The sequence below is a fragment of the Pleurodeles waltl genome, chromosome 7 (assembly GCF_031143425.1).
Source record: "Pleurodeles waltl isolate 20211129_DDA chromosome 7, aPleWal1.hap1.20221129, whole genome shotgun sequence".
Classification (NCBI taxonomy): domain Eukaryota; kingdom Metazoa; phylum Chordata; class Amphibia; order Caudata; family Salamandridae; genus Pleurodeles; species Pleurodeles waltl.
Window position 1 is genome coordinate 697,407,998 of NC_090446.1, and position 25,647 is coordinate 697,433,644.

The 25,647-nt window shown below is 45.5% G+C and overlaps 1 protein-coding gene across 2 annotated transcripts in view; it reads left to right on the top strand.

Moving 5' to 3' along the window:
• The first annotated feature begins 295 nt into the window (after positions 1 to 295).
• SPRY4 (sprouty RTK signaling antagonist 4) overlaps positions 296 to 25,647 on the top strand; it is a 32,256-nt gene continuing 6,904 nt past the window's right edge. The window contains exon 1 of one of the 2 annotated variants that reach the window (XM_069244701.1): positions 296 to 706. The gene's annotated coding sequence lies outside the window, so the exon portion shown is untranslated. The remainder of the gene's footprint in view (positions 707 to 25,647) is intronic. The other variant, XM_069244702.1, reaches the window with a different exon arrangement.

Below are 25,647 nucleotides of genomic sequence, written 5' to 3' on the forward strand. Positions count from 1 at the left end.
TTCTCTCCCTCTCAATCACACACTTCTTTTGCCCTCCTCGTATCCACCCTGCCCGCCTCCGCCTTTGCCCCCCCCCAATCTTACTCGATCACCAGCCCTCCCCCACTTTATTGCAGCTTGGATCCCATCCCCCTTCCCAGGAGATACGTGGAGGGGGGGGGGCAATGCGCAGTGCAGTTTATTCAGCTGTCCTCCATTCATAAAAACACACCCACTGCCTGTGGCGCAGCGGGACAGCTTCCGGCCCCCATTCATAAAAAAAGCAGGGCCGCGAATGCGCACTACACCGCCTCCTTCCCTTCCCATTCATGGAAAACACTCCGGCTGAAAAGCAGCCGCGCTCATGCGTTGTAGGTCGCCCGGTCTTCTCATTCACGGAGCATAGGCGCATGCGCACAGTCCCGCAGCAGCCTGGACCCAGGCACCCATTCATGAGTTCCCCCACCGACTGGCGCATGCGCACCATCAACCTCCAACCCTCCCATTCATAAAAAAAAAAACATTTTTTCCCAAGGCAGTTGCAGGCTGGACTCGGAGCTGACAGCAGCAGGGGCAGACGCACCAGGAGCTATAAGGGCACTACTGGTTGCAGTGGGAGCAACAGTAAGTGCAGCAGGACCTATGCTTGCCGAGGGGCACCTCTAAGCCCATCTTTGGGGAAAACAAGCTAGCATCAGCGGGAATGATCCTTCTTACCCTCTCGAGGGTAAGTACATATTTTTTCCATCAAATGCCTATGCACCAAAAAACAGGAAGCGGTGTATAGGCTACTGTGTCAGCAGTCGTTTCTAGCGCCTAGAAATAATTTACTTTGCAGCGTGTACTTTATTAACGTGCGTAACATAACTAGCCAACGCGAAAACCCATAGAGCTACCACAATATGTCAGCATATTGTGGTAGGTAAACCTAAATGCAGTGTTGCAAAATTACACTTGCCCTGACCACCTGTAAATGTACTGTTTATTCTGTGCTGTTATTTATGTGTGGATTATAAGAACACGCGAATGTGTGAATGTTGCCATTTTCAGAATGGTATATTGGTTCAGTATTATCACTGTGCTATAGTTAAGAAGCAAGATTGCCTTACAGTATTGCAACGGAGCGGGGAACACTGTCTTGTCACACCATATTCTCCGCGTGCTCCTTGCAAGTGGCAGTTGGAGCTGGTGCCGACCTGCCTAGTTGTGTTGATGGCGTTGCCAATAAACACAGTACCTATAAGTAACTCTAATTACCACACACTCACTAACCGAGCCGGTTCTCGGGCTGAGTTAGGGTCAGTTCTTTGGTTTGCCTTCGTTGCACACCTGCTTGTGTTAGTGAGCCCACCTCTAGAGCCTAGAGGCAGATTGTGAGCAGTGTCCTCTTGTTGCTTAATCCACAGAATCACTGGCGCACAAAGTGGCAGCAGGCCCCCCAGCTCCCTTCCTTCCCAGTGAGGGGGGCTTTGACCACCTAAGCGCCAATTCTTTGAAGGATAAACTTCATGTTTAAAGGTGACTTGAAGTGCCGCGTGCACTGTACATGTTCTCTTAACGTGAGGCAGCCCAGGTGAACATAGACAGGTCCCAAGAACTTCAGCTGGGGACTCGAGCTACCTACTGAGCATTCTTCTGTACGAGAGACACTGTTCACTACATGGCTGCTTTTACATATTAGCGTTGATAGGTAGCGTCTAGAAGCAATATGTGCCTTACAAAACCCTCTCACCGCACCTAGTCACACTCAGCAAGTAAGCGCCACAGAATGCTACATAAAAACACCAGTAGGATCCTCTCCTCCCAGCCACTGGCCACCTAAGCAAGGCTGCTCTGCATTGGTATTTGGGGGGGATCCATTAGAAACATTTACCACAACTTAACAGGCCAGTGTCTCCATCCGCTGAAATGCAACCTGAGCAGCAATGACTGGCATTGTAGTGCTTCCACTGTGTGGACGATACCAATGTGCAATAACGAGGTTATGTATGAAGGATACCCTTCCTGTGTCCGCCTGCCTAGAAGCATGATTACTGGCTGATCTGCCATTAAACGTTTACGGGGGGCTCTTCCCCGATCATGCAAATTATCTGAAGACTGGGAGACTCTCATACGTCATAGGGTCAGGTGGGGTACATAATATTCTCACACATTGTGACAAGGGCACACACCTACACCTAGCTTTCATGGACTGTATGAAACATTGGGTCGCATCTTAGAGGGCGACACTTGCAATGCGAGTGGGCGCACGAGGCACTACACTTCAGGACGCCCCGACCGCATAAACAGTAGTGATTATTTTCCCAGGTACGAAGGGAAGACCCCTAACGCAGGGGTTCGCCTACGATGCTGACCGCCAGGCGGTGCCATGGCCGAGTGCCCGGTGGAGGGTCCCTGGCTTCGCCCGCGTCCCATGACGGCCTCCCCGGGCCTGCAGCAGCGCCCTGGCCGCGCTCTCCGGCTTCCTCACCCAGGGACCGCGGGGCTCGCTCGCTTCCTCCGCCGCCGCTCGCTGCCTTGTTGCCTTGGGAGCGATTTGCATTTCTGTCAATGGAAAAACACGGCCCCATCTCACGCACAATCTGTATTATTTCTGCCTTCGCGGCTGCGGCAGACGCAGCCTGCATCTGTGCTCGTTTTTAATGCTCATTAGAAGAGGTTTCCGTCCTTCTCTGACAGGGCTGCGATGGGTTATGTGGAAGAGCCGTTTTACTTCATAAAAAATGTCTACATTTGTTTTTACCTCTGACGGTTTTAAGACCAGTTCTTAGATTCGCTGGTGATTTATGTACAGTAGTAGCCTTCCTAAGGAAATGTCACAGTTTTCACTAGAGGGTTTTCATTTGTCGGGTTAGTCGTTGAAAAATATCTGCGAACCGCAAATATCCGTGACACGAACACTAGAACCGTGGCTACACATTTCCATGAAGGGCCCTCGCCTTCCTTCCGACGCCATGACAAGGTTTCTGGTACCTGTCGCACGATAAACGGTTGGGCCTGACTTTTAGTTTTGTTTGTTTAAAGACATTCTGAGTTTAAGCGTTGGTTATTTCCCCGCAGTGTCAGATCAACAGTGTACATTGAAGGCATTTCTCGAGAAATTGGTATACGTTATTTATTAGAAGTAGCATTTGAATAATTAAAGCCTGCGTTGCTTGACAAATAAAGCTTAACGTAAACAACATACCTCCCCGTTTCACCTCATTGTCAAGGCTCGGAAGAGACCTACAAAAAGTAGTCGATGCAGACAGACTTGCTGTGCGTTATAATGTCAAATGTTCATGTAGCGTCTGTTGCCAGTTTACAGCCAGCTTCTAGGCGCTCGCAGGTATGGCACAGTCTAAGGTACCAGAAGTCAGTCCGGGGACTGACAATTTGGTAAAACGGGGGGATTCACGACCAGAATGTTAAGACTTTAGGCTCCAAGTACCAGGCCTGATGACTTTCCATGCCAACGACTTTAATGCAAGCTACATCACACGGCACATTGTGGTTTTCTTAATCGTACAGATAGTCTTCATCAGAAGTGATCTGCCAATCGATGGCGGGGTCACTGTGTGCGTTCACAGGATGCAGAGGGGTCGTTTAATGCATTTCCAGGCAGAGTTGCTGAATATAGAATGGACTCCCCTCCCCCTTCTTTCCACTCACCTCTCTTAATGTCACAGTGGTAAGGAAGAACACCAGGTATATTGAAAAACCATTAGCAGGCCCGGAAATCGGGGAAGCGGAGGCCCTGCAGCAAGGCCCATGGATTGCAAAGACAGACGCCGATAAGGCATGCATCCTCCCTGGAGGCGAAAGAAAATAGTGCCTGTTCTGTTTGGGTGAACAGCTCTCCGAGTCAACGTGCTTGCTCTGGAGACCCTAGTGAAGCCTGTGGGTCGGAGCCTAAGAGGGCTAACTCTGCACATCATTCTTCTGAGGTCGATAACATTAGAACTATTGATCTCGGAGACTGATTCCTAAAACTAAAGAGTAAACGCTTGTGATTATGTGTTATATAAATCAACATTGACAATATTAACAGGAGTCTGGTAATGGCAACACATAATCTTAGAGTGGCTATGGTAATCTCACATTCTTGAGTGTGCTAGATAGTCATTCTTAACGTTATTATAATTGGTAAAAAAGTGGGTTAATGGTAGCATCGGTTATAACCCCAAGAGGCAGGTCCAATCGCACTGTGCACTGTTTAACAGCCGGTATATTTGCTCTTTGTGTTTCCCCTGTGCGTTTTCTCCAGTCCTCGACACCTGGCACTCTCCAGCACAGAATTTTCACCAAATGCTGTCGTCTAATGTTTGTATCTGTTGTCAAATGCAGTTTGCTTCTTCAAAATTGCAGGTGACGCGGCAAGGATACCTTTATTTGGCAAACAGTTTTGGCTGCTCGGTCTCATGACCAGGGGCCTGATCCCTGGGCTGGTTATCTTGTGAGTGAAGCAGATGTTGTCTTCACAGGAAGAGGCGAGTGATTTGGAATTTGTATGGGGTAGTTGTGGCCTCCAATGGAGGGTCCCGCCTCCAGGACAGAGACTCGGAGAGGCCCCATCGCATTGAGGCCTACGAGCAAGTTGTCCACGTGACTCCAGAAGCTTATGCTTGCCCCACCTTATTTATTTGTAGTCATTCCTAAATAATTGAAATGTGGTTGCCTTCAATGCGCTAGGACTGATTCTGCTGGTGTTTGACTCATTACTGCTGCAGGGAAATGGGTAGATCCCTCCAGTTCTAACTGACAACATATCTTACGTTTTAACGCAACACAAATGCTATATTCACACAGCACTTAAAACATCTCACTTTACGGGCAAGCACCAGGAATCAATAGATAATCCACCCCGAATCATAAAAGTGGATGTAATAAGGAAAGCTGGGCTTGTAATTAGGTACAGTGTGCTCCAAATTAATAACATTACTACAAAATCTCCAAATATATGGGGTATAGTTTTTAATACATGCAATACGTGGGAGTGCATCTCAGTCCCGAGACAGTATGCTGCTATAATCGCCTGCAGAAACCCCCCTTGCACTGCACCTTTCTACTTATTTGGAGGAGAGAACAATTCCCCTTCAAACTTAATGTAGCCAAATGTAATGATTGTTTTGGTCATGGCTTATATATAGATCGTACTCTGAAATGTATGTGTAGCTCCGCTCTTGTCATTAACTTCAAATTAATCTTCTATTCGTGGCTGCGGTAGATTTCTCGCAACAAGGAATGCTCTTCCTGTGTTGGATTTCACCAGTCACATCTGCCAAGGATTGGACGCCACGCGGGCCTGGGCAGGAAACTTCATGGCAAACAGATCTTTGGGATAGTTTTTGGATAAAGGGGTACGCTGCCCCTGCACAGTAGTGTTTGTCCATCACCGCTCCCTGTTGTGATCATATTTGAAATGTGACTGTGATAGGCTATAAGGCCAAAGCAGCCACTGAGGCAGTGATGATTGCACCAGCAATAATCCCTTGCGATGGAGGTTTGTTGTTTAAGATTGTAGCATCAATCCCTTGTCACTGAGATATGTAGTAGCAATACCTGTGTGTGACTGAGGTTTGTAGCATCAATCCCTTGTCACTGTGAGATATGTAGTGGCAATACCTGTGACTGAGGTTTGGAGCATCAATCCCTTGTCGCCGTGAGATATGTAGTAGCAATACCTGTGACTGAGGTTTGTAGCATCAATCCCTTGTCACTGTGAGATATGTAGTAGCAATACCTGTGTGTGACTGAGGTTTGTAGCAGCAATCCCTTGTCACTGTGAGATATGTAGTAGCAATACCTGTGTGTGACTGAGGTTTGTAGCATCAATCCCTTGTCACTGTGAGATATGTAGTAGCAATACCTGTGTGTGACTGAGGTTTGTAGCATCAATCCCTTGTCACTGTGAGATATGTAGTAGCAATACCTGTGTGTGACTGAGGTTTGTAGCAGCAATCCCTTGTCGCTGTGAGATATGTAGTAGCAATACCTGTGTGTGACTGAGGTTTGTAGCAGCAATCACTTGTCACTGTGAGATATGTAGTAGCAATACCTGTGTGTGACTGAGGTTTGTAGCAGCAATCCCTTGTCGCTGTGAGATATGTAGTAGCAATACCTGTGTGTGACTGAGGTTTGTAGCATCAATCCCTTGTCACTGTGAGATATGTAGTAGCAATACCTGTGACTGAGGTTTGTAGCACAATCCCTTGTCTCCATGAGATATGTAGTAGCAATACTGTGTGTGACTGAGGTTTGTAGCATCAATCCCTTGTCACTGTGAGATATGTAGTGGCAATACCTGTGACTGAGGTTTGTAGCATCAATCCCTTGTCACTGTGAGATATGTAGTGGCAATACCTGTGTGTGACTGAGGTTTGTAGCATCAATCCCTTGTCACTGTGAGATATGTAGTAGCAATACCTGTGTGTGACTGAGGTTTGTAGCATCAATCCCTTGTCACTGTGAGATATGTAGTAGCAATACCTGTGTGTGACTGAGGTTTGTAGCATCAATCCCTTGTCACTGTGAGATATGTAGTGGCAATACCTGTGACTGAGGTTTGGAGCATCAATCCCTTGTCGCCGTGAGATATGTAGTAGCAATACCTGTGACTGAGGTTTGTAGCATCAATCCCTTGTCACTGTGAGATATGTAGTAGCAATACCTGTGTGTGACTGAGGTTTGTAGCAGCAATCCCTTGTCACTGTGAGATATGTAGTAGCAATACCTGTGTGTGACTGAGGTTTGTAGCATCAATCCCTTGTCACTGTGAGATATGTAGTAGCAATACCTGTGTGTGACTGAGGTTTGTAGCATCAATCCCTTGTCACTGTGAGATATGTAGTAGCAATACCTGTGTGTGACTGAGGTTTGTAGCAGCAATCCCTTGTCGCTGTGAGATATGTAGTAGCAATACCTGTGTGTGACTGAGGTTTGTAGCAGCAATCACTTGTCACTGTGAGATATGTAGTAGCAATACCTGTGTGTGACTGAGGTTTGTAGCAGCAATCCCTTGTCGCTGTGAGATATGTAGTAGCAATACCTGTGTGTGACTGAGGTTTGTAGCATCAATCCCTTGTCACTGTGAGATATGTAGTAGCAATACCTGTGACTGAGGTTTGTAGCACAATCCCTTGTCTCCATGAGATATGTAGTAGCAATACCTGTGTGTGACTGAGGTTTGTAGCATCAATCCCTTGTCACTGTGAGATATGTAGTGGCAATACCTGTGACTGAGGTTTGTAGCATCAATCCCTTGTCACTGTGAGATATGTAGTGGCAATACCTGTGTGTGACTGAGGTTTGTAGCATCAATCCCTTGTCACTGTGAGATATGTAGTAGCAATACCTGTGTGTGACTGAGGTTTGTAGCATCAATCCCTTGTCACTGTGAGATATGTAGTAGCAATACCTGTGTGTGACTGAGGTTTGTAGCATCAATCCCTTGTCACTGTGAGATATGTAGTAGCAATACCTGTGTGTGACTGAGGTTTGTAGCATCAATCCCTTGTCACTGTGAGATATGTAGTAGCAATACCTGTGTGTGACTGAGGTTTGTAGCATCAATCCCTTGTCACTGTGAGATATGTAGTAGCAATACCTGTGTGTGACTGAGGTTTGTAGCAGCAATCCCTTGTCGCTGTGAGATATGTAGTAGCAATACCTGTGTGTGACTGAGGTTTGTAGCAGCAATCACTTGTCGCTGTGAGATATGTAGTAGCAATACCTGTGTGTGACTGAGGTTTGTAGCAGCAATCCCTTGTCGCTGTGAGATATGTAGTAGCAATACCTGTGTGTGACTGAGGTTTGTAGCATCAATCCCTTGTCACTGTGAGATATGTAGTAGCAATACCTGTGACTGAGGTTTGTAGCACAATCCCTTGTCTCCATGAGATATGTAGTAGCAATACCTGTGTGTGACTGAGGTTTGTAGCATCAATCCCTTGTCACTGTGAGATATGTAGTGGCAATACCTGTGACTGAGGTTTGTAGCATCAATCCCTTGTCACTGTGAGATATGTAGTGGCAATACCTGTGTGTGACTGAGGTTTGTAGCATCAATCCCTTGTCACTGTGAGATATGTAGTAGCAATACCTGTGTGTGACTGAGGTTTGTAGCATCAATCCCTTGTCACTGTGAGATATGTAGTAGCAATACCTGTGTGTGACTGAGGTTTGTAGCAGCAATCACTTGTCACTGTGAGATATGTAGTAGCAATACCTGTGTGTGACTGAGGTTTGTAGCAGCAATCACTTGTCACTGTGAGATATGTAGTAGCAATACCTGTGTGTGACTGAGGTTTGTAGCAGCAATCCCTTGTCGCTGTGAGATATGTAGTAGCAATACCTGTGTGTGACTGAGGTTTGTAGCATCAATCCCTTGTCACTGTGAGATATGTAGTAGCAATACCTGTGACTGAGGTTTGTAGCAGCAATCACTTGTCACTGTGAGATATGTAGTAGCAATACCTGTGTGTGACTGAGGTTTGTAGCATCAATCCCTTGTCACTGTGAGATATGTAGTAGCAATACCTGTGACTGAGGTTTGTAGCATCAATCCCTTGTCACTGTGAGATATGTAGTAGCAATACCTGTGACTGAGGTTTGTAGCAGCAATCCCTTGTCACTGTGAGATATGTAGTAGCAATACCTGTGACTGAGGTTTGTAGCACAATCCCTTGTCTCCATGAGATATGTAGTAGCAATACCTGTGTGTGACTGAGGTTTGTAGCATCAATCCCTTGTCACTGTGAGATATGTAGTGGCAATACCTGTGACTGAGGTTTGTAGCATCAATCCCTTGTCACTGTGAGATATGTAGTGGCAATACCTGTGTGTGACTGAGGTTTGTAGCATCAATCCCTTGTCACTGTGAGATATGTAGTAGCAATACCTGTGTGTGACTGAGGTTTGTAGCATCAATCCCTTGTCACTGTGAGATATGTAGTAGCAATACCTGTGTGTGACTGAGGTTTGTAGCAGCAATCACTTGTCACTGTGAGATATGTAGTAGCAATACCTGTGTGTGACCGAGGTTTGTAGCAGCAATCACTTGTCACTGTGAGATATGTAGTAGCAATACCTGTGTGTGACTGAGGTTTGTAGCAGCAATCGCTTGTCGCTGTGAGATATGTAGTAGCAATACCTGTGTGTGACTGAGGTTTGTAGCATCAATCCCTTGTCACTGTGAGATATGTAGTAGCAATACCTGTGACTGAGGTTTGTAGCAGCAATCACTTGTCACTGTGAGATATGTAGTAGCAATACCTGTGTGTGACTGAGGTTTGTAGCATCAATCCCTTGTCACTGTGAGATATGTAGTGGCAATACCTGTGACTGAGGTTTGTAGCATCAATCCCTTGTCACTGTGAGATATGTAGTAGCAATACCTGTGTGTGACTGAGGTTTGTAGCATCAATCCCTTGTCACTGTGAGATATGTAGTAGCAATACCTGTGTGTGACTGAGGTTTGTAGCATCAATCCCTTGTCACTGTGAGATATGTAGTGGCAATACCTGTGACTGAGGTTTGTAGCATCAATCCCTTGTCACTGTGAGATATGTAGTAGCAATACCTGTGTGTGACTGAGGTTTGTAGCATCAATCCCTTGTCACTGTGAGATATGTAGTAGCAATACCTGTGTGTGACTGAGGTTTGTAGCATCAATCCCTTGTCACTGTGAGATATGTAGTAGCAATACCTGTGACTGAGGTTTGTAGCATCAATCCCTTGTCACTGTGAGATATGTAGTAGCAATACCTGTGTGTGACTGAGGTTTGTAGCATCAATCCCTTGTCACTGTGAGATATGTAGTAGCAATACCTGTGACTGAGGTTTGGAGCAGTAATCCCTTGAAGTGTTCAGGTTTGTAGCATCAATCCCTTGTCACTGTGAGATATGTAGTAGCAATACCTGTGACTGAGGTTTGGAACAGTAATCCCTTGAAGTGTTCAGGTTTGTAGCATCAATCCCTTGTCACTGTGAGATATGTAGTAGCAATACCTGTGACTGAGGTTTGTAGCAGCAATCCCTTGTCACTGAGATATGTAGTAGCAATACCTGTGTGTGTGACTGAGGTTTGTAGCAGCAATCCCTTGTCACCGAGATATGTAGTAGCAATACCTGTGACTGAGGTTTGGAGCAGTAATCCCTTGAAGTGTTAAGGTTTGTAGCAGCAATCCCTTGTAGCTGTGAGATATGTAGTAGCAATACCTGTGACTGAGGTTTGTAGCATCAATCCCTTGTCACTGAGATATGTAGTAGCAATACCTGTGTGACTGAGGTTTGTAGCAGCAATCCCTTGTCACTGTGAGATATGTAGTAGCAATACCTGTGACTGAGGTTTGTAGCATCAATCCCTTGTCGCCGTGAGATATGTAGTAGCAATACCTGTGACTGAGGTTTGTAGCACAATCCCTTGTCACTGTGAGATATGTAGTAGCAATACCTGTGTGTGACTGAGGTTTGTAGCAGCAATCCCTTGTCACTGTGAGATATGTAGTAGCAATACCTGTGACTGAGGTTTGTAGCTGCAATCCCCTGTCACTGAGATATGTAGTAGCAATCCCTGCTGTGGCAGCAGTCTGGAGGCAGTGAGGCTTATAGCAACAGTTCCTCGATGTGGTGAGGTTTGAAACATCAATCTTTTGTGACCATGAAGTTTGTATCAGTGATACTTTGTGACTGAGAATCTTCAGCAACTATCCTCAAGACTGAGGTTCTGTGGCAGCAGTTCCTCGTGGCTGTGGGATCCGTAGCTGCAATACTTGTGACCAAGGTTTGTTGCAGAAATCCCTTGTCACTGAGATATGTATAAGCATCCCTGTGACTGAAGTTTGTTAGCAGCAATCCCTTGTCACTGTGAGGTATGTAGTGGAAATCCTTGTGACTCGGGTATGCAGCACCAATCTGTTGCTGTGGTGAGGTTTGGAGCAGCAATCCCTTGTCACTGAGCTATCTCTGTGACCCATGTTTGTAGCAGGAATCTGTTGTGGCAGTTCGATTGTGGCAGCAACTCCTTATTGCAGTGAGGTTTGTGGTAGAGATCCTTTGTTACCATGAAGTCTGTTATCAGCGATCGCTCGAGACTGATTTGTTATACCAAGATGAAGGTGTATTTTTGAAAGAAAAGTCTAGCTATTTTGCCCAACTCCCAGATGTGCTCTCGAGCCCTGCACCCCACCAGACCACAGTAACAAGAGAGTTCCTGAAAAGTGTACAAATTCTTCTGTAGTGATTAAAGGAGTTGGAACAAATGTGTGTTCACTGGTCTGGTGGGATGGCTCAGTTGATAAACTGGTTTCAGCTGAGTTCGCTGGTCGTGTCACTCAGGAATATTTATATGATCACAAATGTGATTTCCTTGTGATGGTAAGGTCTGTTGCTGCTGCCATCTCTTGTCCACTCAGTGGGTCCTCACAGGAGCTGGACGACCTATCTGAATCTGAAGACATGCGCAGCACTCAAAAATATTGCATATGCAACCAATTCAAGGAATATGTGCAACATGAGGAAAACGTCTCGTATTGAATCTGCAGAAGTCTAAATATTTCCACGGAGCAAAAGCGCGTTGTTGAATGAAGGATTCAAGCTGATTAAAATGATGCGTGCCTATGTGAGTGACTGCCTGAGCCGCACAGTCCTAGCCCAGTGCTGTGCTCATGTAATATGTTTGTCACACCTTGCACCATGTGATTCCGTGTTGTACAGTCTTACCTGTTATGGTAGCCCATGGTTGCCCAGATGAGTTTCTTGTCCTAACTGGGATGTAGGTTAAGAAACGTATTCACCGAATCCAAAACTCAAATCGTTGCAGCTAATGGTGTTGGCCACTTTTGAGGCAAATGCAACTTCGAGGTGCGTACAGATTCATGCAGTTAATATTTGTTCGATTAACCGACCAAGACCGATAAACACGGCTGTTTGGTATGACTGTTGCACGCGGGATTCAGCCAAGGCCTGGGCGGTTACGTCTCCTTTTCCGCAGGCGTATGGCTCCCTCCCAAATCACGCACAATTGCGCACGCGCAATAGTAACTGGCCGCGGCTTTGCTTTTGACTAGCGGTTTCTGGCTCCACCACTAGGAGGTAGAAAGTCCAATCGGTTGGAAACGTGAGAAGCGCCAGTATTGTGAGAGTACTAGTTAGGTATTTTGACCGTCAAGTTCCACTTGCCACTATGGCTTGGTTTGTGAGCTGGTATTTAGTGCTGGCATTGTTATTGCAGAAGAATTCTTGTTTTCACATTCCCAGTTTGTCTTACAGTGCGTTAATCTCTTGTGTGGTACTTTCCGAACAACTGAGATTTCTGAAAGGAACTGAAATCCCACTATTAACATATGTTGAACAGTTTTAGCCGTATGTGGAATACAAATTGAACAAGCATTGGCAAAGCTAAGATGCTTTACCTTGGCGAGTTGGTGTGTTGGCTGAGTTATTTTTCTTTTGGAAGAGTATGTCACAGAAAGAAAAAAATAAGACCCTCTCGAGGCAGCACTAGGCGTGCAATACATTGTTTAAATTAAAAAATAACCATTGCAAATAATGCTAATACTACTAGGCGCTGCCTAACAGGTAGATTATTTACAACCAGTATAGCACATCACTGTGAAATATGATTATTACTGTTTGCAAATAAAATTAACTATTAAATGTCTATCAATGTAACCTGAACACGTAGTTTAAAGACACCAGAATGACTAAGAAAAAAAAGATAAAAAATAGTTAAGTATTGGTCCACCATCCCTGGCACTTATTTTTTAGGCAGATGCACTCATGTTGTCCGAAAAAAATGCCTTCACCCGCAGTGTAAATGACCAGTGCTGATTCACTGCCCCTTGCTGTATGCTATGGTGGGTAGAAGCAAAATGTGAATGACAGTTGAAGAAACCACTGAATGAAGAGGGCTGACCCAAAGTACCTCTATTTGTATATATGAATGTATTTTTAATTGTTATGATTTAGTGAAGCTGTCCAGAAAGCACCACGCCTAAATATAATACACTGCAGTCTGAGAAGCAAATGGCCCAACCGTTGAATTTTAGTGTCAAGCATGCCTCCCTATGCCCTCTGTCTTGCAATTTTCACCTATTTATGTTTCTATATGAACATGGCACTTACCTTATGGTGCTTACCTTCTTGCTGTGCAAACTGGCATAGCTGATAAGTATCCCTAGTTATGTGCCTATGAGAGATTAGTTGGATTCTGAATGGATGAATGAACCACCATGATTTGCATAACATGTAAGTCATACATTTTTGGAGTTTTCAATCAAACCTATTGGAAATTTACCTGCTGTTGCTAAGTGCCGTGTTGTGACCCTGTGTCAACAAGTAGTATAAGTGTGCACATATATGAATATGATTAAATCTATGTATACACACACGGGGGTCTTGGCCTACTAGAGTGGTCTTCATATCTGTCAACTGGGCCCATGGCTTGAGAATGACTTTCAGGCTATTTTGTGTATTTTTCCATCAACACAAAATATCCTGGTCCTTTTAGACAGGTGTCTGTAACTGAAACATGAAAGTACAAGTCATAACAGGGGAGTAGCTGAACTAGTCCAAGTTTTTTCTTTGCGTTCTGGTACTTGTAGTCTTGCATAGTGAACCGAATACACAGACTGCTTGTAACACAATGCTTCCCGAGTGGAATATGCTTCCCGCGCAGAGAGATTCCTCGTTGTTCAACGAGAACGTTATTGAAGAGTTGTGTTTGGAGTGATTCATTGACGTGCAAGAGTGAAGGGGCTACCCCGATATGTGAATGTCTACTTATCATATACTTAGCACCCGCATTAAGTAACTGGCTTCTTAGCACTGCGAAAAAAATGTGCTGCGAGCCAACTAGTTATGCAAAATGTAAAACACATTTACTAGTCTTCAAGAGCCGGGTCTGACCCGTCAGAGTTTGAACTTCTGACCTTTGGGAGACAGACAGCTTTACAACAAGCCGTGGTACACCCGCCCTGTAGCTACGCCTTATCACACTTGGTTGTTTGTTTATGTAAGGTTTTATGATGTTTTTGCATCACACTTACAATGTCACCACAAGGTGTTTCTAAATATGTTGAGAGATCCCCTTGACCCCAGGTCCCTAGCACCGAGGGGGGTGGATTGGGGTGGAGGTAAGTGGGGGGTGGGGGGTGAGTGAAGACGTACAGTAGCTGCTTCCGGCCGCCGCCTTCCCCCGCCCTCCCCCTCCGCCAGATTGGCAGTTGTCGAGCAGCTGTGCAGGCCGCACTGCCCCAGACACCTGATTAAACAAGGCTCGGGGGCCAGGCCTTTCATGCGGGTTATGCGCCTGTATGTACTTACCCACAGGAAGCCGCCTTGAACTGAGGCCCGAAATAATCTCCACAGGAAGCTCGCAATTAGATTGTGCGGAGCCCTGGACTCTTTATAGCTTGGGAAGTCCTGTCACCGGCTGGCGAGATGTTAGGCCGGGTGCAGGCCTTAACCCCGCGCTGTTGAGGTACCACAGAATGGCCACAACTGAGAAGTAACTCGGTGGGTTGCGTGCCTGCTGCGAGATCTGTCATCCACTTCTGCTAGGCCCATCTAAATATTTATCCCCTCCAAAGATGATAAAATTAGTGCCGTGGTGAGTTTTTGTGGTGAGTGAGTAGTGGTGAGTAGTTAAAAAAACTAAATTCACCCAGAGCACTAGGTGTCGGGCGACACGTGTTTTTATTTTTGTGTTAACTCGTTTTAGAAAAAAATCTAACTTCTTGTTTTCGGCAGCACCACCGACCTTGTGCACCTCTTTCTACCATAAAAAGTACTTTGACGTGAATGAGGTGGAGGGAGGGTTGGCGGGGACAATCTCTTGAGGTTTTTGTTCTTAGAGGGTTTACTACCAGGGAAAGTGAGGAATTTGTTCACTGCACAAATGACAATTTGCTCCGTAGCAACTTGCTGCAATGTATTTTTGATTCCATAGGCACATGGGGTCTTTGCAAATATGGTGCCTCTGTTTTTGTTCTTTAAATGACTGGATTTTTGGTGCCGTTTACAAAAGGAAGTGTGTGTGTGCACGCAGCCGTGAATATTTGAGTTTTGTCCAACATCACATTTATGTGTAGATTCACCTAATTTCGCGTGCCAATGTGGTTGTACCTAGTGATGTGTAGGTCTGGAAGTTCAAAAGACAGACCTGACTGAACGCGTTGCTCGTGAAATCGGAAATTTAGCAGATAGGTGGTGGGTCATAGCGCCTAGATAGACTCTGGAGATGGGGTTGCTTAAAAGTAGCTGGCAGATGGCCCCATGTTACACATAACACATTCATCCGGCCTCACTTTTTATCAAACGCAGACTCCGTCGGTATTATCACCTCACTCCATGTCATCACTCACACATTTTTGCTATAAGGAGTGTTAATCTAATTAGGTGAACGGAAGCAATCCAGACGTCAGCACCCAGAATGCATTACGGTCACATTAAAGCCCAAGACTTGAAAAGGTGTCAGCGACAATATGGCGCGAGGTGACCGTCCAAGCTGCTGGGTATGTTTGTAGATAATGGGGGGGGGACCACCCCATCCAGCTACAAGGCTTTAACACTAAACTCTCAACGCCCGAATACTAGAAAAGAAAGTGGAATTGCTAGCCATGCTCGGGTTACCAGAGAGGTTTGACAGGCCTACAGAGCCACCAGGCAGTGCCCGATGCGCGAGTGTGTAGGCTTTTTTTGGCTGTTTGTGGGCCTACTTTAATGTTTACTGGGTTACTTTTTACTGTTGATTTTCATGATATTACACAAATATTGCCTGCAACAAGCTCAAATCCAGTCAGCCCGCCATATCTTACGTAACACCCATACTGTGTGTCTTTACACGTTCAAAACAGCTCCAATTTGCAAGCATGGGTCACTGCTATCGTAACTAACTCACTAATGGGGCCCACTTTTACTGTGGTGCACGAACCTATATTGTCCCCCAGACTGACCCTGACAACCACATGCTCCCTCTCATCAGAGATAACCATGTTTCCAGTACCTGGCTTTCTGTCATTAATAGATTCATTTTAAAGTCTAATTTCAGTGACCCAATGCCACAACTCCCTGAATAAAAAGTGTTGTTATTTGGAATCCAAGGTGGTTAAATAGCACCCTGGGAGTTAGAATTCTTTTTAGTCGGCTATGCCAGGTTTCTTCTCGATCAGTTGTAGGTTTATGAATACTGTTCACCCAAACGTGCTACTGGCTAAAAAGGAATCACAATCTGAAACCAGTACACCCAACCAGTTTCATGGTGCAACTGGGATGTTCCCTGTGGCTGCCAAAATGTGTCCAAACACCTATAGCACAGTAGCTGGAGTCAATAGAATCCATTGCAGAGGACCTACTTGCAGGTACGGATTTCTTTGGCACAATAATTCCATCAGGTCAACTCGGTGGTTATCGACCTCAGAAGGATGACGGGACCAGTCTGTTTTGCAGGGAGGTAGCCGCCTGACTTGCTAGACACACACTGTCTCTCTGCAGCAAGAACAAAAGTTCCGTGCCAGCTTCCTGCGAAGAGACTAAACTTGGGCATTTGCTCTGTGTTCACTCTGCAAGAGAGGCGCCCATTTAAAAAGTCTCCCACGCCCCCATCCTCCACTGACTGCTGTCTAGGAGACGAGGGATATTTTCCCTCAAGGTGTACATTCCTAATTTGACCAGGAGATTACTTTACTGGCTTCCTCATCCGGCTTGCTGAAGAAAGTCCCTCTTACAATAATGCCATGTCACGCGACCTTTACAGCGCGCGCCCTTTGGAAGCAGCATTCCTCTTTCATGCTTTTTCCTGGGGGCAAATAAGCAGTTCCGCAAAAAAAAAGTGATTGCCACAGACTGGATTTTCTTGTCAAATGCCGGGAATTCTGTCAAATACCTTTCTGATGTACGGAGTTTACAATCATTTGTAGACTTGGGCATTGCTTCTTGTTATTGTTTTAAACTTGCCTGCGTTTTATTCATTTATTCGCAGTGTTTTTCTTTCTTTTTATATCTTTATTGGCATGTCTCAATAGTACACAGTGTATTTGCATAACCTTTTACGTGACATAATAAAGCATTTCTGTACATGTTTTCGTATTACTCGTTAACACTCCTATACATGCTGTTTGCGGTTCACGATCTCTCACATCCATTTCCCAAATCTAGTTATACTACTCTCTGAACACATTTTGCTTTGCGTACATTTCTTAGTCCATAGCATAGCTGTTCTGTCAGGTCTTCATGTCATAATGAAAAGTGCATACTTTGTGCATTGACTCGTGTGTCCAGTGACTAGCGGTGGGAATAATTGTTAGTACAGGAGGCGTAAGAGCTTTTTGCTCATTGAGAGGAATGAAGGGCCAGATGTATCAAGCAGTTTTGCCCATTCTGTGTCTATGGGAAAATGTGTTCGTACTTATGGCCCAAAGTTCCATGGGCATAGCCAAGGTTAACAATGTGGCACTGGCAACAAGCAAAGAAAAATGGAAAGAAAGAGGAAAAATAAAAAAAAGTGAAAGGAAAAACAACCTGTGATTCCAACTGTGGCGACTCTGGTAGTGTGCAACGGTTTAGAATTTAGGACAAGGCTGTAATATTTCACAGTTTAACGTATACTACCAGAAACAAACGCATTGTCTAAACGATGTGAAAGCAAAGTGGTCCTTTCGACCCAAGGCACAGTTACGCAGTTATTAGTGTCATAGAAAGTGTATACCTGAAGATCCTCCCTCCATCTTTCTTAAGATATATATCTTTCCCCAGTCTCAACATATAGAGAGACCTGCCATTTCAACTGGTACCTTCCCCACTTTCAGAGTCAGTATATCTGTCTGGATGCGTCTAGGATTCCAGAATTTCGGCCAGAGATGTCCTATGTGGCGCCTCCTAAGCTCTCTCCTATCGCGTTTCCGAAGCACCAGTTCGTATGGCCCCACCTACATCATAACATCCTATTCGCGGTGGTTTTGTGGCGTTTTGTGTGCCACATTGCACCACCTCACTCAAATGCGTGGAGTGGTGAAAGATACCACTGGAAAGGGAATACGTTATTGAGCGGTGTGAGTGGATAACATTAAGACATAAACAAAATTGATGCATGATTAATGCAGGGCTCTCCTACTCTTGTCCAGGGGGACTGGATCCATATCAGATTTTCAAGGTGCCTGCTAGTTAAACTACTTCCTTCCATACAGACTTGAATTATGTAAATGTATTTCATTTGGATATCCGGAACATGTGTCATAGTTCCTGAGCTGAGTTCATGGACAGTTCACCACACCAGCCTAGCAGATGGCGACCTTGCCCTGGGCAGTGCTTCCTGTGGGTAAAACCTGGCATGGCACCATTTTGATGGTAATGGCATGGCACCATCTCTATGCCTGCATGGGTGGCCACAATGGCCAGATTGCTGGGTGTGATGCATTCTAGTAAAATCCCAAGCCACCTCCAGGGTATGGAATCCTGCTTGTTGTAGGGTACTGAGAGCCTGACCATATATCTGACCGTAAAGGTGTGGGTTTCAGAGCAGCAGAGCCACTTACTTCACCAAGTGAGTAATGGCAATTCTTGTATAGTCTTGTATGGTCTGTTTCACCACCATTTGGCAGCGTCCACCTGCTGGAGCTCTTGAATCAAGAGCTGAAGTTGTTTCCACAGTGTTGGCTTAGGCTAAGCTTGTGGCAACTCACTAATGGCGCAGTGTGACTTGTAAAATACCTTGGGCCAAATGTTTCAAAGGGTTTTATCCGTTCTGTGTCTATGGGAAAACATGTTCGTGCATATAGCACCTTGTGCCTTAGTAGCCGGAATGAAGTTAAGCACATGCAGTATCTAACCTTAGGGTTCCAGGTGCCTGGTAGGAGTGTAGAAGCTAGCGGCCTGATTTAGACCTTGGCAGAGGGGTTACTCCGTTACAATAGTGTTGTATATCCTGGCCGCCAAAATATAAATCCCATAGGATATAATGGGATTTATATTTCGGCAGCTATGGGATTTATATTTCAGCGGATGGGATATACGTCACCGCTGTAATGGAGTACCCCTCTGCCAAGCTCTAAATCAGGCCCTAAGGTTTTGTACCTAATATGGACGGCAGAACCATGAAGACACTTCTAGAACAAACTGCATTTAACAGGATATTGTGCCTGTGCGAGTCTTCCTGAAAGGTCGTCTCCCATGCCTCAGATCCTGTCCGAAAATGATTCACTCTAACTCTTGTGGTATCCAGTATTGGTTTATTGAGGTTGAACCAGTGATTTAACCCAGTAAGATGAACATCCAGCTGTAAAATGTGATGAGGGGCTTCTGCGACGCTGGCACCTCACAGATTTTGTTTTTATTTAACACTTTAGGGAGTGCCAAGCACTGAAAGGTATGAGAGCACTTTGCAAGTGACAGCAGTGACACGAAGGTCATACAGGTTACCGAATACCACCAATGAGATGGCCATAGAATTGGTGCCAGTTACAACATAGCAAAGGGAAACCAGGGAAGAAGGCAGTGAAAGAAGTGAAAGAATGAAAGTTTAAGGGCAGTATATACATAGGAATATTCATAAATGTCCCTCCTTCAAATATTCCCCCTCCCTGGAGTTATGCCTCATTTTACAGAAATTATAAAAAGATTGGGGAACCTTGTTCTAGACCAATGTTTCAGACAAAAGCTGGTGCAAACTAATAAATGTTTTTTTTGTTCTTGATACGAATTCTTTAAAAAAAATGTTAAATTAACGTTCACGAAGCATGTGCCTTTTAAGCAACAGAGAGGCAGTTGCCTGTGGTAACTTGTCCTTGGAGTGGCTAGACAGTTCAAGGTGTGTCTGACTCACGCCAACAAATGCCATTCTGCCTGGAGCTCAAAAGGCCGAGTGGAAAAGAGGATGTGGAGGGCCTCTGGTCTCAAGCTCTGTGCAAAGGGGTCCTCGCCCCTCTACATGCTTCGTGCTTACCCCATGCCACCTGTAAAAGCAGCACTGGCCAACTTCAAGCAGGGCCGGACTGCCCGTTCTGCCACTGCTTCATTGTCCCTGCAGGCTAGGGGGGCTGCCTTCAGACTGGATGGGTTTCAGAGATCCAGCTCAGACCAGGGGGCTGCCTTCAGACTGGATGGGCTTCAGAGATCCAGATCAGACCAGGGGGCTGCCTTCAGACTGGATGGGCTTCAGTGATGCAGCTCAGACCAGGGGGCTGCCTTCAGACTGGACGGGCTTCAGTGATCCAGCTCAGACCGGGGGGCTGCCTTCAGACTGGATGGGCTTCAGTGATGCAGCTCAGACCAGGGGGCTGCCTTCAGACTGGACGGGCTTCATGATCCAGCTCAGACCGGGGGGGGCTGCTTTCAGACTGGACGGGCTTCAGTGATCCAGCTCAGACCAGGGGGCTGCTTTCAGACTGGACGGGCTTCAGTGATCCAGCTCAGACCAGGGGGCTGCCTTCAGACTGGACGGGCTTCAGTGATCCAGCTCAGACCGGGGGGCTGCCTTCAGACTGGATGGGCTTCAGTGATGCAGCTCAGACCAGGGGGCTGCCTTCAGACTGGACGGGATTCAGTGATCCAGCTCAGACCGGGGGGGGGGCTGCTTTCAGACTGGATGGGCCTCAGTGATCCAGCTCAGACCGGGGGGCTGCCTTCAGACTGGATGGGCTTCAGTGATGCAGCTCAGACCAGGGGGCTGACTTCAGACTTGATGGGCTTCAGTGATCCAGCCCAGACCAGGGGGGCTGCTTTCAGACTGGATGGGCCTCAGTGATCCAGCTCAGACCAGGGGGCTGCCTTCAGACTGGATGGGCTTCAGTGATGCAGCTCAGACCAGGGGGCTGCCTTCAGACTGGACGGGCCGTCGTGACCCAACCATGAACGCCCCATGGCCCCATTCTAGTCACTGCCTCCTGCAGTGTGGGGATGGTTTAAATACTGTAGGCAGGGCTGATGTGGGCTTCCAGTCCAGCAATGACTGCTTGGAAGCGGCTGACAGTGCATGGAAGCGCAAGCGCGGGGAAGCTCTGGGGAGAAACCCTCAGGGTTCATTCGGGTCGCTTTCTTCTCGTGCACAGAAGCCTTTGTTAGTAAAAAGGTATCAGATGTGGACATGAATACATTCTGCACGATCCCAAAAGAAAGTAGAAGTGCAGCTTACACGTATACGTTAGTGCTACATGTATGCAATAAGTGTGTACATTCTGCATAGATGAGAGCACGCCCACGGCTGCATTAGGAGTGGGTAAGGAGCTGCAATTAGAAAAAAATGATTGCACCCCCCCAAAAATTGTCAACCATAGGGCATTCACTAAGTTTTAGAGATACAGATGTCCGAGAATCTTACCTTTACTTCCCAGTTAACATTGCATATGTTGTGAATACATGATCACATAACCCGAGTTGAACGTCTATAAACTGGTAATTGGACACATGCATAAGAAAATTTTACTTAGTAAAAAATATCAATTTTCTCCCAGACCTTTGTGGACCGGTCCCAATATTCATTGGAAAAAAAACCAATTGGGGGCGCATAGTTGAAGCCCGAAACCAGTTTGTATCTGTGGTACTAGATTACAGTTGGAAACTGGCTTGACATCATCTGTATCAGCACTTTAATCCCTCTTGTTGATAGGTCTGGGTGCTATACCAGCTTCTCTTACACACTCGCATAAGTTTGAAACTGGAGATGTCAAATATTGAAGAGTGTCTGCAAAATATGGGCTCTTATTTTTACATTCATTTAATTCGAAAATTGAACAAGGTTTGTTTAAAAAAATTTGACCTATGTGATATCCTCTTTTGAATTCTATGCGCTAGATTTTTTTAAAGCTGTATGGAAATGCATTGCTACTCATTCACGATTGTTGTCCTTTTCTGTAACAAACTGAAACTTTTCGTTGTGTTATATTGTGCCTTATTTGCAGCATGTACCTTCGGAAGTCCGTACCTTCGGAAGTCCAAAGCTCTCCGTTTCTAAAAAAAATAGTTTGGATTATTTTATTTCTTTTCTAAAAAGGATATGCTGACCCATTACAAAAGTACACTTTTCAAGTGTAGAATGAATTAACTTTTCTACTGCGTTTCCTCTGCAGTCGTCTTTTTGATTGACAGGTTCCCTCCTCGTGGTGGTCGGCTGTCATTTGCATTGCCTGCCCACAATCACTCCCCTGGTACTCCCGCTTTGCCTTCATTTACTGAGTGAGGGAAGTAAGATCCCACTTAGTTTGCACTTTGCTATCGTATTTTGTTTTGTGAACTGGGTGTTTTACTCCAGTGAACTACTATTTAGTGGGTGTAGCTACTTTTGGAAATACAGTTTACGTTTGCAGACTAATTCCTAACTCTTAAATCGGGGAGACACTGGTACTTAATTTATAGTCCTTGGACACTCCGAAGGAATACCGGGGGCTGTATTAAATGATTGCATAAAAATCCAACCGGGACGCTTTGCATTGGACCTGTAGGAAGTGCTTTAAAACGATGCTGGAATTCCGCGGCGGTGTGTCCTATTTAAGGCTCCCCTCTAAGCTTTGTGATGCTCTTCGTACATGCCTGGCGTTGGCTGGGAGAGGACAAGCCTTTAGCTTTTGGTGAGTGGCAGTTCCACTTCCAAAAACACATATGAGCGCCCCTCACGCACCCACGCAAGCACAACTTCGCGGGTTCGTATCACAGACGGCATAACTGCCGGGACGCAAGCTCCAAGTACCCAGTGAATACAAGACTCCATTCCGTGCCCGCCATGTTGTTTTTCAGGCGAGTCCTCTACTTTTTCGGGGGGCTGGAGATTCTGCTGTCTGCCTGGGAGACAAAACTCCTTCGCCGTGGGAGCCCAGCCTCTCCCGAAGGAGATGAGCCCCATCCTCGAGGATCCACGCCTTTCCACGGGCGGCTAGCCCTAATCTCAAGGGGAGTCCTGCTTTTCCCGGAAGAGACTAGCCCCCGCCCACAAGATGCTCTACCTTTCCAGGGGTCAAATAAAGAAGGAAATGTCGGTTTAGTATATTTCATGGATGTTTGAAACATTTATGTAACCTAGCTTTAATTTCACCTCTAAATGATCCCGCCAAACTCTTCAAAAGAAAGCATTTCTTAAAAAAAGAGTTGTTTTATTGTGACTCGCTTGCCCACAGGCATCAGATAGCTATGCTGAAAATTCCTCAGCAGTTTTTACAGTATAACAGTGACCCTGCTCTGACCGTACTGTACCCACATTTTGACCTTTCTGTGACCCCTCCCGGCCTTTCTGTGACCCTACATGGGTCCGGACTTGCACCCATCTGTGCATTTGTTTCCAGTTGGGGCAAATGTTAAGTTCTTGTCTCTGTCCTCCAAAGCTATGCGCTAAACTCGCAAGTAAGCCTCATGTTTTGTGAATCCATTCTTACTTTTCTTCTCGTTTTGGCGAATAATATAAGAAATGGGCATCCTTGGTGGTAATCCCTGTATCAACATACCCCAGTGACTATTCGGTGTTCAGAAGAGCAGCTTCTGCTCAATGCCTCAAACTACACCTAGCTTTTACAGATGGGTGTGCTCTATGTTTGCAGAATTTTGAACCAGGATACAGAGTGCTAATCCTGGCTTCCCACACTTGACCATACAAATAGATGAATGCTCTGTACTTTCTGGAATCTTGCGAATTTTGACCAGAAGTAGTGAACATAGGATAGGAGGAGAATGACAAGAAGGCATTCGGCACGGAGGCGGAATCCATGATTTTAGTGGTGCCTGCGGGAAGGAGAGGTGAATGTGATGATAGGACGAGTCTAGTACAGTATAACTTCATTAGTCTGATATGGCCCCAATGCCATGTTGTGAGCCTGCTTGGCTGAGAAGCCATCTGGGATCTTAGCGTGGGAGGAGATGGTTCAAGAAGGCTGCATCTAGGCAGTTGCTTTAACTCCCTGTGCTTCGGTAGTCATACCTGCCAAACATCGGAATTACCTGGAACCAGACCAGATTGAATAGTGTAGTATTTCTAAACCTGGATCTCTCTTAGGCTGGAAGTGCCTAGAGGTGATTCAGGTGTGCAGTACAAGTCGTATTTGCTTATCTGTGTAGCACAATATCCTCCATGGTGTAAATTAGGAATGTGTGTTACTCACATAATTCTATGTAGTGTAATCATGTAGAATTACCCACAAATTCAGCAAGATCACACAAGAAGAGTAATTCTGCATTTAGCGCTTTTTCTTAAAACAAAAATGCCCCCACATTTCCAAAGTGTACACGAAGATGGATTTTGCACTGAGAAATAGCACTAAATGCAACAGGACATGAATAGCAGCTCCAGCAGCAACTCACGCTCACTAAATGAGCACTTGGGGTGGGTTTTCCCCAATGGACTCCCCGCATTTAGAGATAGGTTCCTAGTTCGAAAGGCACTCTTGCATCCAAAATGGGTGTGAGGATGCAGCTAACACTAAGAAAGTAGCCCTAAATGCAATAAAGCATGAACAGCTAAATGTGCTATTACCAAACTTATTGTGATTACTCCGGCACAGTTGAAATTTCATCCAGGCCTAGCGTAAACACAATGCTAGAAACTGGTAGTGGTTAGCTCTCTGAAGGAGCCTTCCACCTCCAGCTCATCAGCGCACTCTTCAATCTAGAGTTTTTGGTGCTGCTAATTTATTCACAACTCTGTAGTCAGCCATAAAGCCACCAGTCACTGTGGCCAGCCCCAACACCAACCTCCATTGCGTTTCGAGTAAGGTTACTGCAGACAATAGGTATATACAGCGCTCTTTACAGATTTTTTGGGGCACACTATTCTGTATCTTGAAAGCCTAATTGTGCAGTCGGTGAAGAGGTTTGCGAGAAGGGATGTCCTCTTTCCTACTGCACCCCTTCTCCACCACCACAGTTGAGCACATGGCATCCACCTAAAGCTGTCACTAGAGTGCCCCAACAGCTAAGGATGTTTGTCCTTGAGCTACTCATGGATTGCGATTTTTGGTTCATTGCATCTTTTGACTGGAAAGAGAACAGAGACCTGGAGGTCTTTCTCACGCTGCATGGTACCTATTATTGCTGCGACTTTGATTGATGCATTGCTTTCTCCAAGGAAATCACTTTACCAAAAATACTGTATTGGCCTTTTCGGCATAGCTGCCTTCAGTATATAAGGAGGCAGAGCACTCACCCCCTGCAAATACCTCGTGAGCCCTCTTCTTGGACAGAAGTTCACATTTGTTTTCAGTATTTGTAATTTTGAACAAATGTTTTACAGCAATAGCCTTGACTACCATTAACATTCTTTTCCTGTAAGGTTGTGTGAATCTTTCTCCTTCTATGTCTCCTTCACAGAGTCCTTCTTACTCTCTCTCTAGCTCTCTTTTTTTAAATTGATTTAAATAGAATTAATACATAATGTGAAGGTCAGCCAGTGAGGAAATGGTACATCTAATAGAAAAACAATGTGCGCTTTCTAAATTTGAACCAAGCTGTTTCCGTTCTTTGATTTAACTTTAGTTACTTCCTGTGGTCTCGTGTGTTACATTGCAGTGGAATCTCTGGATGAGTTCCAGCATAAAATTGTCCGCTTTCAGCGAAATTGGAAACAGCAGTAAGCAATGCTTTATATGCAGGCAGAACTGCTCTGTTTTTGTTAGGGTTGGGTTAGACACTTAAAGGGGAAATCCAGTCAAATGTGTTGTTTTATTTTTCTAGTGGTTTGCATGTTTTTTCAGTTATTGGAAGGAGATGTTTGTTTTT